At 47.6% G+C, this 14,049-nt stretch overlaps 1 long non-coding RNA gene across 1 annotated transcript; it reads left to right on the forward strand.

The window, feature by feature from the left end:
• The first annotated feature begins 2,254 nt into the window (after positions 1-2,254).
• LOC125523894 lies at positions 2,255-3,119 on the forward strand. The gene is made up of 2 exons (XR_007290473.1): positions 2,255-2,435; positions 2,761-3,119. It is a non-coding gene; the product is annotated as an uncharacterized LOC125523894 (long non-coding RNA).
• Positions 3,120-14,049: the final 10,930 nt, after the last annotated feature.

Raw genomic sequence — 14,049 nt, forward strand, 5'->3', positions numbered from 1 at the left:
GAAAATGGCGGCTGCAGCGGACGGGAAGGGAGGAAATGTGGTCAAGTGGAATTTTGGTGCAGGCGTCCAGCTTAAATAGCCGAGCTAGGGGATTACGCAGCACACCGAAGCGGTGACACATGGCGCCGTCAGTCCGACGGAAGAGATGAGCTTCGGACCACCGAGTTTAGGAGTGTTTTCGTGTGGGACCGACTGTTAGTCCGTCGTGGCGGACACACGCGGTCGCGTCCGGGCCTCCCAAATCCGTCCGAGATTAAGGCTGAATATGAGGGGTGCCCGCTTGAGGCGCCCATTTAGTTCGGGTTTTTTGTTGGTCACTGAGCATTTGGGCATTTAAGGGGGTTTGAGGCACCCAGCTATAGATGCTCTTACATTTAAAAGGGTCCGTTAAAAAATACTCCCTCCATTACTAAATTTAATCTTTTAGAGTTTCTGTATGGACTGCATATGGAGTAAAACGATTGAATCTACACTCTAAAATGTGTCTATATACATCTATATGTTTCTGTATGGGCTGCCACCACCATTTCTCCCCATTTTCCCCAAAAACGCTCCCGCCTGCGCGCGCCCCCGCCCCCAACCAGCCATGGAGGACGCCATCGACCTCGACCTCGATGCCGCCGCCGGCCTTGCCTCCCTCGCCTCGTCCGGCACCGTCGCCCCCTTCGGGAGAGGCAAGCCTCGTGCCCCGCGCAAGACCGCCGCGGCGACCAAGCCGAAGAAGGCGCTGACGCCCGAACAGCGGGCAAGGGAGGCGGCCAAGAGGAAGGGCCGGAGGCATGCCGCGGACGTGAGGGATGAGGCCGCTGCTGTCGCCGCCGCGCAGCAGGAGTTCACCTACGCCCGCGTCGCCGCGGCAACGAGGGAGGCGCTCTACATGCTTGGGGTAAACCCTAGCCAGCACAGCCTCGTCCAAGCCGCTATCGCCGCGGCCAGCACCGGCTCGTCGGCGTTTCCTCGGATGGTGATGCCCGACTCACCCCGCGCATCGGCTTGCAACCTGGCCCCTGGCTTCCACGTCTACCCGCAGGCCTCCCGCCTCTCCGAGGAATGCTCACCTGACGTGAGCATGGTCGCGCCTTCCACGCCCATGCCCGCGCCCATCGACCTCAACGCCACCCCGGTGGTCGGTGGCTCGTCGTCCGGCGGCACGAGGAAACGCGCGCGACAGGTGCCTGCCGGCGGTCTCCCGGACGCCCGTAACCTGTTCGAGGAAATGTCGTCCGCCGTCGACGAGGACTACATGCAACACCTCATCTTCGAGGGTGGTGCGCCGGGCGCTGACTACGATCCCGAGGCGCCGGCATTTCAAGGCGGAGCAAATGGATGCTTTCATGGAGATCCAAAGGAGGAGGCTTGATCTTGACGCCGAGAAGCAAGCCAAGATGTTCGAGCTCGAGGCGTAGAAGCAAGCCAAGATGCTAGAGATTAAGGCCGACGACGCCAAGACAAAGGCGAAAGAACTGGCTCTTGCAAGCATGATGACCGGGGTGGAGATCATGAAGGTGGATCTCAACGCCTTGTCACCAAGGAAGAGGCCGTGGTTCAAGAAGATGCAGGCCGACATGCTCAAATTCGACGACGAGTGATCTATGGCGTCGAGGGGCCATCTTTTTTGTATGCCGGCAGGTGTGCCGGCATGACCACGGGAGCCGCGATGGCGTGGTCGAACTCAAGTCCCACCATTTTTTATGTGCTGGCATGTGTGCCGGCCGGCTGATGAGTGCGCCAACATGAACTGTGGTGTTTTCTGAAGCCGGCATTGTATGCCGGCGCTGGCATGATGCCGGCATGAGACATGACCACTGGCATGATCGGTCGCGGGCCTTTTTTATTTAAAAGTTGAATGCGGATTTGAAATGGGTCGGCACGTTGAGCGCATTGCCGACCCAAACGCAAAACTGGGCGGACAACGGGCAGGCGGCCGATTCAAACGGACAAAAAGCGGACAAATGCGCCGTCCGTTTGAGTTGTCCCATTGGAGTTGCCCTTAGAAACTGAGGAAGTAAAACACAACGGGTGAGACAAAAATCGGGACACCGCCCAACAGCAAGCACGCTATAGCGTATATAACAAAAAAACACATCATCAATTATCCATGAAATTTTACAATGATGGGCGGTAGGAAAGGCACTTGATTTGCTGGAACAAAAGTCAAAGCTCACCCCGTGAAATGAACTACCATGGAATCCAGGGTTCACAGATGTCCTGACATTTTTTTTGTCGGCTCCCCTTGGAAGTTATCGCGCAGACAGCAAGGGGCGGTCCGTGATCGCACTCATGTAGTGGGGCCGGCTAAGAGACCAGCTATAGTATAATCTTCCTGAAGCCAAGCAGTCCATTCGGTGTGCGATACCAACAAACCAGAGGCTGAAGCACAACGCAAGATTGACGAACTGCGTTCGTTCACAGGGCGGCGCACACCGCAATCTAAGGTATATCCGTCTCCAACCTAATGCCTTTTGTAGACCAGGATTACGATTTGCGCACCGCATTACGGTAGCGTTCCTGCAGTGCTTTTTTCATGTCTACGGTGTCGATCCGATTTCTCGCGCTCAACAATCATTTTCTGGCGTTTTGTATAGATTGTTCATGCAAAATCATTTTCCTTGACATGACCCAAACAAAACTCAATCTGAAAATCATTTTTTGTCCCACTACACAGCCAAGGAATTGATGTGAACGCATCATGATCCTGTAATGGTGAATGTGAGACGTCGGAAAAACTGAATATCTTTTGCTGTCCATTTTCTGTCCCAGGATGGATGGGTACGGGGTTCTACCTTCAGGGCCGAACGCGCCCCGACTGATTGACAATGTATCATTCGAATCAGAAGACGAAGAGGGGATTGGTTTCCTGGCGGCGTTGTGGAGCCTGAGCCGGACGAGGAAGATCAGAACCAGGACAATGGAAAGGCGCCCCCAACCGGCTCGAGATGCGGCGTGAAGAAGTTGCACGATCCGATTTCCTCGTTCAATGACGAGAAAAGACAGTACGTCGAGATGGTGTTTGGGGGGCTGCTAGATTTAGTTGGATGTTCACTGATGTGTTTTTCCATAAGTTACATTTCATTTTTATGTGGAGAGCAAGTAAGTATTGGTTCACACGTGTTTTTTCATGGGTTACATTCCTTTTTTTATGTGTGCATCAATGACGCAATGTTGGATGTTCACTGATGTGTTGCAACAACTGGGTTGTTAGCCCATTTCCCAGCTACATAGAACTGACGGGCGCCGTACTGAAAAAGCAGTTGAGTGTGGGAGGTTTCATAGAGATAGATCTGACGAATGTTTTCAAAGCTCACCACAGGCCCCTGGGTTTGCAGCAGTACGAGCTACGCTCCATTGCTCGCGCTCCCATCTGCCAAAACCTGCATGTTTTCTCAATCAAATGATGCTACCTCGGAGAAGAGCGCTTGACTAAGGTGAGGCAGATACGCTTGTATGCAAATACTAGCACCGGACGTAGTAATTGCACGTCCGAGACAGCAGCGCAACATTTACCACATAGAGTTTTCTGGATGTGTTACATAGGCCCTTTTCCTATCCTAGATACATCTTTATAGAACTTGATCCTCTCACGTACGAGATTGTGAGCGCCCCGGCTACGGCGACCCCACTAGCAGGAGGGACCAAGCCCATGGGACTTAATCATTATGGATTTTGTCGACGGCTTACCTCAGTCCGGCAAGGCCAACTGTCTTTGGGTGCTGGTGGATAAAAAGACTCGGTATGCTCACTTCTTGCCCACTGCCCACCCCTACACGACAGCTAAGGTGACCAAGCTGTACATGCAACACATGTATAAGCTTCATGGTTTCCCTCGTGCCATCCTATTTGACGGAGATCCAGTATTTACAAGCCACTTCTGGCAGGAACTGTTTCGTTATGCCGACACTGAGCTACGTTTGAGCACAACCAACCACCCGCAGACGGATGGTCAAACAGAGCGCGTGAACCAGTGCATGGAGACTTTTCTGTGCTGTTTCACGCACGCGTGTCCTCATCGCTGGAGTTTCTGGATTCCCTTGGCACAATTTTGGTACAATTCCTCACACCACTCAGCTATAGGAATGTCACCTTTTAAAGCTCTGTTCGGTTATGAACCGCAGCAATGGGGAATCATTGCAACAAGTTCCTGCTCGGTGCCGTCTTTGGAAGCATGGCTGGAGGAGTGTGTAGTGATGCAGAATCTGATTCAACAGCATCTGCATCGTGCTCGGCAGTGAATGAAGAGTAACGCGGATAAACACCGCTCTTTCCGAGAATTTGCCGTAGGGGTCAGTGTCTATCTGAAACTTCAGCCCTACGTGCAATCTTCAGTGGCTCCGCGGGGAAACCACAAACTGTCATTCAAGTTCTATGGCCCATACCCAATCATCGAGAAGATCAACATTGTCGCCTACAAGTTGCAGCTTCCGGCACATGCGTCCGCCCACCCCATTTTTCATGTGTCGCAGCTTCGCCGAGCACTCCTCCCTGGTACGGTCATAACTCCTGATCTTCCCATCTGTACTGACATGCTTGCCATTCCCGTGGAGATACTCCAGACTCGCTGGCGCCAGAAGAATGGCGCTATGGTGGAGCAAGTCAAGGTGCGTTGGTCACCGGACTCTGCCATGGAAGACACCTGGGAAGACCGTGCTGCTCTCTTCGATCGCTTCCCTCAAACTGCGGCTTGGGGTCAAGCCGCCACTCAAGGAGAGGGGGGGATGTGAGCGCCCCGGCTACGGCGACCCCACTGGCAGGAGGGACCAAGCCCAATGAGCCACGACCCAACAGAGCCCGCAGGCCTAACAAACGCTTCTGTGGGCCGGAGTGGGTGACGGCCCAGCCTACCACTACTTAAGCACAAGTCACCAACTCCAGCAACCATCCAGTAGATCACGGCGGTGGCGGCATCTGTTCTTCATCCTAGGGTTAGCAAGAGAGAAATTCCCCATTCGTGTATCGGTCTGTAATCTTGCTACCAATTCAGAGAGCAATATAGATCGAGTTGCTGTTACCCTATCAGAGATACTACTACAGAGGGACGTGAATGCATATAGGCTGTTCGTTGTACATCCAACCGCAGCAGATGAAACAAGTAGAAATAAGTAGGAGTCAGCTGCCGGTACGCCTAGCTCGATGGTCGTGGTCGGCTGCACCACGACATCGAGGCCGCTCTGGACTAGTGCTATTTTTGGGCGCTCGTGCTCTGTGCCACCCGCCCTAGCGCATGGCACATGCATGCCAGTCACATCTGTTGGGTTCCGTAGTAATTTCAAAAAAATTCCTACGCACACGCAAGATCATGGTGATGCATAGCAACGAGAGGGGAGAGTGCTGTCTACGTACCCACGCAGACCGACTGCGGAAGCGTTGACACAACGTAGAGGAAGTAGTCGTACGTCTTCACGATCCAACCGATCAAGCACCGAAACTACGGCACCTCCGAGTTCGAGCACACGTTCAGCTCGATGACGATCCCCGGACTCCGATCCAGCAAAGTGTCGGGGAAGAGTTCCGTCAGCACGACGGCGTGGTGATAATCTGGATGCACTACAGCAGCAGGGCTTCGCCTAAACTCAGCTACAGTATTATCGAGGAATATGGTGGCTGGGGGCACCGCACACGGCTAAGGAATAGATCACGTGGATCAACTTGTTTGTTCTAGGGTGCCTCTGCCTCAGTATATAAAGGACTAGAGGGGGGAGGCTGGCCGGCCAAGGTGTGGCGCGCCAGGAGAGTCCTACTCCCTCTGGGAGTAGGATTCCCCCCCAATCCTAGTTGGAATAGGATTCGCGGAGGGGGAAAAGAGAGAGAGGGGGGCGACCACCTCTCCTAGTCCTAATAGGACTAGGGGAAGGGGGAGGCGCGCAGCCCATGTAGGGCTGCCTCTTCTCTTTTCCACTAAGGCCCATCATGGCCCATTTAGCTCCCGGGGGGTTCCGGTAACCTTCCCGGTACTCCGGTAAAATCCCGATTTCACCCGGAACACTTCCGATATCCAAACATAGGCTTACAATATATCAATCTTTACGTCTCGACCATTTCGAGACTCCTCGTCATGTCCGTGATCATATCTGGGACTCCGAACAACCTTCGGTACATCAAAATGCATAAACTCATAATATAACTGTCATCGTAACCTTAAGCGTGCGGACCCTACGGGTTCGAGAACAATGTAGACATGACCGAGATACGTCTCCGGTCAATAACCAATAGCGGGACCTGGATGCCCATATTGGCTCCTACATATTCTACGAAGATCTTTATCGGTCAGACCGCATAACAACATACGTTGTTCCCTTTGTCATCGGTATGTTACTTGCCCGAGATTCGATCGTCGGTATCCAATACCTAGTTCAATCTCATTACCGGCAAGTCTCTTTACTCGTTCTGTAATACATCATCTTGCAACTAACTCATTAGTTGCAATGCTTGCAAGGCTTATGTGATGTGCATTACCGAGAGGGCCCAGAGATACCTCTCCGACAATCGGAGTGACAAAACCTAATCTCGAAATACGCCAACCCAACATGTACCTTTGGAGACACCTGTAGTACTCCTTTATAATCACCTAGTTACGTTGTGACGTTTGGTAGTACCCAAAATGTTCCTCCGGTAAACGGGAGTTGCATAATCTCATAGTTATAGGAACATGTATAAGTCATGAAGAAAGCAATAGCAACATACTAAACGATCAGGTGCTAAGCTAATGGAATGGGTCATGTCAATCAGATCATTCTCTTAATGATGTGATCCCGTTAATCAAATAACAACTCATTGCTCATGGTTAGGAAACATAACCATCTTTGATTAACGAGCTAGTCAAGTAGAGGCATACTAGTGACACTTTGTTTGTCTATGTATTCACACATGTATTATGTTTCCGGTTAATACAATTCTAGCATGAATAATAAACATTTATCATGATTATAAGGAAATAAATAATAACTTTATTATTGCCTCTAGGGCATATTTCCTTCAGTCTCCCACTTGCACTAGAGTCAATAATCTAGATTACACCATAATGATTCTAACACCCATGGAGCCTTGGTGCTGATCATGTTTTGCTCGTGGAAGAGGCTTAGTCAACGGGTCTGCAACATTCAGATCCGTATGTATCTTGCAAATCTCTGTGTCTCCCACCTGGACTAGATCCCGGATGGAATTGAAGCGTCTCTTGATGTGCTTGGTTCTCTTGTGAAATCTGGATTCCTTTGCCAAGGCAATTGCACCAGTATTGTCACAAAAGATTTTCATTGGACCCGATGCACTAGGTATGACACCTAGATCGGATATGAACTCCTTCATCCAGACTCCTTCGTTCGCTGCTTCCGAAGCAGCTATGTACTCCGCTTCACATGTAGATCCCGCTACGACGCTTTGTTTAGAACTGCACTAACTTACAGCTCCACTGTTTAATGTAAACACGTATCCAGTTTGCGATTTAGAATCGTCCGGATCAGTGTCAAAGCTTGCATCAACGTAACCTTTTACGATGAGCTCTTTGTCATCTCCATATACGAGAAACATATCCTTAGTCCTTTTCAGGTATTTTAGGATGTTCTTGACCGCTGTCCAGTGATCCACTCCTGGATTACTTTGGTACCTCCCTGGTAGACTTATAGCAAGGCACACATCGGGTCTAGTACACAGCATTGCATACATGATAGATCCTATGGCTGATGCATAGGGAACATCTTTCATATTCTCTCTATCTTCTGCAGTGGTCGGGCATCGAGTCTTACTCAATTTCACACCTTGTAACACAGGCAAGAATCCTTTCTTTGCTTGATCCATTTTGAACTTCTTCAAAATTTTGTCAAGGTATGTTGTTTGTGAAAGTCCAATTAAGCGTTTTGATCTATCTCTATAGATCTTTATGCCTAATATGTAAGCAGCTTCACCGAGGTCTTTCATTGAAAAACTCTTATTCAAGTATCCCTTTATGCTATCCAGAAATTCTATATCATTTCCAATTAGTAATATGTCATCCACATATAATATTAGAAATGCTACAGAGCTCCCACTCACTTTCTTGTAAATACAGGCTTCTCCGAAAGTCTGTATAAAACCAAATGCTTTGATCACACTATCAAAGCATTTATTCCAACTCCGAGAGGCTTGCACCAGTCCATAAATGGATCGCTGGAGCTTGCACACTTTGTTAGTTCCTTTTGGATCGACAAAACCTTCTGGTTGCATCATATACAACTCTTCTTCCAGAAATCCATTCAGGAATGCAGTTTTGACATCCATTTGCCAAATTTCATAATCATAAAATGCGGCAATTGCTAACATGATTCGGACGGACTTAAGCATCGCTACGGGTGAGAAGGTCTCATCGTAGTCAATCCCTTGAACTTGCCAAAAACCTTTCGCGACAAGTCGAGCTTTGTAGACAGTAACATTACCATCGGCGTCAGTCTTCTTCTTAAAGATCCATTTATTCTCAATTGCTTGTCGATCATTGGGCAAGTCAACCAAAGTCCATACTTTGTTCTCATACATGGATCCCATCTCAGATTTCATGGCTTCAAGCCACTTTGCGGAATCTAGGCTCACCATCGCTTCTTCATAGTTCGTAGGTTCATCATGATCTAGTAGCATGATTTCCAGAACAGGATTACCGTACCACTCTGGCGCGGATCTTACTCTGGTTGATCTACGAGGTTCAGTAGTATCTTGATCTGAAGTTTCATGACTATCATCATTAGCTTCCTCACTTATTGGTGTAGGTGTCGCAGAAACAGTTTTCTGTGATGTACTACTTTCCAATAAAGGAGCAGGTACAGTTACCTCGTCAAGTTCTACTTTCCTTCCACTCACTTCTTTCGAGAGAAACTCCTTCTCTAGAAAGGATCCATTCTTAGCAACGAATGTTTTGCCTTCGGATCTGTGATAGAAGGTGTACCCAACAGTCTCCTTTGGGTATCCTATGAAGACACATTTCTCCGATTTGGGTTCGAGCTTATCAGGTTGAAGCTTTTTCACATAAGCATCGCAGCCCCAAACTTTAAGAAATGACAACTTTGGTTTCTTGCCAAACCACAGTTCATAAGGCGTCGTCTCAACGGATTTTGATGGTGCCCTATTTAACGTGAATGCGTCCGTTTCTAGAGCGTATCCCCAAAACGATAGCGGTAAATCAGTAAGAGACATCATAGATCGCACCATATCTAGTAAAGTACGATTACGATGTTCGGACACACCATTACGCTGTGGTGTTCCGGGTGGCGTGAGTTGCGAAACTATTCCACAATTTTTCAAATGTACACCAAACTCGTAACTCAAATATTCTCCTCCACGATCAGATTGTAGAAACTTTATTTTCTTGTTACGATGATTTTCAACTTCACTCTGAAATTCTTTGAACTTTTCAAATGTTTCAGACTTATGTTTCATTAAGTAGATATACCCATATCTGCTTAAGTCATCTGTGAAGGTGAGAAAATAACGATATCCGCCACGAGCCTCAATATTCATCGGACCACATACATCGGTATGTATGATTTCCAACAAATCTGTTGCTCTCTCCATAGTACCGGAGAACGGTGTTTTAGTCATCTTGCCCCATGAGGCACGGTTCGCAAGTACCAAGTGATTCATAATCAAGTGGTTCCAAAAGTCCATCAGTATGGAGTTTCTTCATGCGCTTTACACCGATATGACCTAAACGACAGTGCCACAAATAAGTTGCACTTTCATTATCAACTCTGCATCTTTTGGCTTCAACATTATGAATATGTGTATCACTACTATCGAGATTCATCAAAAATAGACCACTTTTCAAAGGTGCATGACCATAAAAGATATTACTCATATAAATAGAACAACCATTATTCTCTGATTTAAATGAATAACCGTCTCGCATCAAACAAGATCCAGATATAATGTTCATGCTCAACGCTGGCACCAAATAACAATTATTTAGGTCTAATATTAATCCCGAAGGTAGATGTAGAGGTAGCGTGCCGACCGCGATCACATCGACTTTGGAACCGTTTCCCACGCGCATCGTCACCTCGTCCTTTGCCAGTGCCCGCTTATTCCGTAGTCCCTGTTTCGAGTTGCAAATATTAGCAACAGAACCAGTATCAAATACCCAGGTGCTACTGCGAGCTCTAGTAAGGTACACATCAATAACATGTATATCACATATACCTTTGTTCACCTTGCCATCCTTCTTATCCACCAAATACTTGGGGTAGTTCCGCTTCCAGTGACCAGTCTGCTTGCAATAGAAGCACTCAGTTTCAGGCTTAGGTCCAGACTTGGGTTTCTTCTCCTGAGCAGCAACTTGTTTGCTGTTCTTCTTGAAGTTCCACTTCTTCTTCCCTTTGCCCTTTTTCTTAAAACTAGTGGTCGTGTTAACCATCAACACTTGATGCTCCTTCTTGATTTCTACCTCCACAGCTTTCAGCATTGCGAAGAGCTCGGGAATAGTCTTGTTCATCCCTTGCATATTATAGTTCATCACGAAGCTCTTGTAGCTTGGTGGCAGTGATTGGAGAATTCTGTCAATGACGCAATCATCCGGAAGATTAACTCCCAATTGAATCAAGTGATTATTATACCTAGACATTTTGAGTATATGCTCACTGACAGAACTGTTCTCCTCCATCTTGCAGCTATAGAACTTATTGGAGACTTCATATCTCTCAATCCGGGCATTTGCTTGAAATATTAACTTCAACTCCTGGAACATCTCATATGCTCCATGACGTTCAAAACGTCGTTGAAGTCCCGATTCTAAGCCGTAAAGCATGGCACACTGAACTATCGAGTAGTCATCAGCTTTGCTCTGCCAGACGTTCATAACATCTGGTGTTGCTCCTGCAGCAGGCCTGGCACCCAGCGGTGCTTCCAGGACGTAATTCTTCTGTGCAGCAATGAGGATAATCCTCAAGTTACGGACCCAGTCCGTGTAATTGCTACCATCATCTTTCAACTTTGCTTTCTCAAGGAACGCATTAAAATTCAACGGAACAACAGCACGAGCCATCTATCTACAATCAACATAAACAAGCAAGATACTATCAGGGACTAAGTTCATGATAAATTTAAGTTCAATTAATCATATTACTTAAGAACTCCCACTTATATAGACATCCCTCTAATCTTCTAAGTGATCACGTGATCCAAATCAACTAAACCATAACCGATCATCGCGTGAGATGGATTAGTTTTCAATGGTGAACATCATTATGTTGATCATATCTACTATATGATTCACGCTCGACCTTTCGGTCTCCGTGTTCCGAGGCCATATCTGCATATGCTAGGCTCGTCAAGTTTAACCTGAGTATTCTGCGTGTGCAAATACTGGCTTGCACCCGTTGTAGATGGACGTAGAGCTTATCACACCCGATCATCACGTGGTGTCTGGGCACGACGAACTTTGGCAACGGTGCACACTCAGGGAGAACACTTCTTGATAATTTAGTGAGAGATCATCTTATAATGCTACCGTCAATCAAAGCAAGATAAGATGCATAAAAGATAAACATCACATGCAATCAATATAAGTGATATGATATGGCCATCATCATCTTGTGCTTGTGATCTCCATCTTCGAAGCACCGTCGTGATCACCATCGTCACCGGGGCGACACCTTGATCTCCATCGTAGCATCGTTGTCGTCTCGCCAATCTTATGCTTCCACGACTATCACTACCGCTTAGTAATAAAGTAAAGCATTACATCGCGATTGCATTGCATACAATAAAACGACAACCATAAGGCTCCTGCCAGTTGCCGATAACTCGGTTACAAAACATGATCATCTCATACAATAAAATTCAGCATCATGTCTTGACCATATCACATCACAACATGCCCTGCAAAAACAAGTTAGACGTCCTCTACTTTGTTGTTGCAAGTTTTACGTGGCTGCTACGGGCTTAAGAAAGAACCAATCTCACCTACGCATCAAAACCACAACGATAGTTTGTCAAATAGACTCCGTTTTAACCTTCGCAAGGACCGGGCGTAGCCACACTTGGTTCAACTAAAGTTGGAGAGACAGTCGCCCGCAAGCCACCTGTGTGCAAAGCACGTCGGGGGAACCGGTCTCGCGTAAGCGTACGCGTAATGTTGGTCCGGGTCGTCTCGTCCAACAATACCGCTGAACCAAAGTATGACATGCTGGTAGGCAGTATGACTTATATCGCCCACAACTCACTTGTGTTCTACTCGTGCATATAACATCAACATAAATAACCTAGGCTCGGATGCCACTATTGGGTTTCGTAGTAATTTCAAAAAATTTCCTACGCACACGCAAGATCATGGTGATGCATAGCAACGAGAGGGGAGAGTGCTGTCTACGTACCCACGCAGACCGACTGCGGAAGCGTTGACACAACGTAGAGGAAGTAGTCGTACGTCTTCACGATCCAACCGATCAAGCACCGAAACTACGGCACCTCCGAGTTCGAGCACACGTTCAGCTCGATGACGATCCCCGGACTCCGATCCAGCAAAGTGTCGGGGAAGAGTTCCGTCAGCACGACGGCGTGGTGATGATCTGGATGCACTACAGCAGCAGGGCTTCGCCTAAACTCAGCTACAGTATTATCGAGGAATATGGTGGCTGGGGGCACCGCACACGGCTAAGGAATAGATCACGTGGATCAACTTGTTTGTTCTAGGGTGCCTCTGCCTCAGTGTATAAAGGACTAGAGGGGGGGAGGCTGGCCGGCCAAGGTGTGGCGCGCCAGGAGAGTCCTACTCCCTCTGGGAGTAGGATTCCCCCCCAATCCTAGTTGGAATAGGATTCACGGAGGGGGAAAAGAGAGAGAGGGGGCCGGCCACCTCTCCTAGTCCTAATAGGACTAGGGGAAGGGGGAGGCGCGCAGCCCATGTAGGGCTGCCTCTTCTCTTTTTCACTAAGGCCCATCATGGCCCATTTAGCTCCCGGGGGGTTCCGGTAACCTTCCCGGTACTCCGGTAAAATCCCGATTTCACCCGAAACACTTCCGATATCCAAACATAGGCTTCCAATATATCAATCTTTATGTCTCGACCATTTCGAGACTCCTCGTCATGTCCGTGATCATATCTGGGACTCCGAACAACCTTCGGTACATCAAAATGCATAAACTCATAATATAACTGTCATCGTAACCTTAAGCGTGCGGACCCTACGGGTTCGAGAACAATGTAGACATGACCGAGATACGTCTCCGGTCAATAACCAATAGCGGGACCTGGATGCCCATATTGGCTCCTACATATTCTACGAAGATCTTTATCGGTCAGACCGCATAACAACATACGTTGTTCCCTTTGTCATCGGTATGTTACTTGCCCGAGATTCGATCGTCGGTATCCAATACCTAGTTCAATCTCGTTACCGGCAAGTCTCTTTACTCGTTCTGTAATACATCATCTTGCAACTAACTCACTAGTTGCAATGCTTGCAAGGCTTATGTGATGTGCATTACCGAGAGGGCCCAGAGATACCTCTCCGACAATCGGAGTGACAAAACCTAATCTCGAAATACGCCAACCCAACATGTACCTTTGGAGACACCTGTAGTACTCCTTTATAATCACCTAGTTACGTTGTGACGTTTGGTAGTACCCAAAATGTTCCTCCGGTAAACGGGAGTTGCATAATCTCATAGTTATAGGAACATGTATAAGTCATGAAGAAAGCAATAGCAACATACTAAACGATCAGGTGCTAAGCTAATGGAATGGGTCATGTCAATCAGATCATTCTCTTAATGATGTGATCCCGTTAATCAAATAACAACTCATTGCTCATGGTTAGGAAACATAACCATCTTTGATTAACGAGCTAGTCAAGTAGAGGCATACTAGTGACACTTTGTTTGTCTATGTATTCACACATGTATTATGTTTCCGGTTAATACAATTCTAGCATGAATAATAAACATTTATCATGATTATAAGGAAATAAATAATAACTTTATTATTGCCTCTAGGGCATATTTCCGTCAACATCTTCCAAGAGGAGGAGTATAGTTTGGCTTCCTCATAGCAGTAGCTGCCAGAGAACACATAGCATCGGAAGAGCAGGCTATAGCGAT

The sequence above is a fragment of the Triticum urartu genome, chromosome 7, assembly GCF_003073215.2.
Source record: "Triticum urartu cultivar G1812 chromosome 7, Tu2.1, whole genome shotgun sequence".
NCBI classification, from domain to species: Eukaryota; Viridiplantae; Streptophyta; class Magnoliopsida; order Poales; family Poaceae; genus Triticum; species Triticum urartu.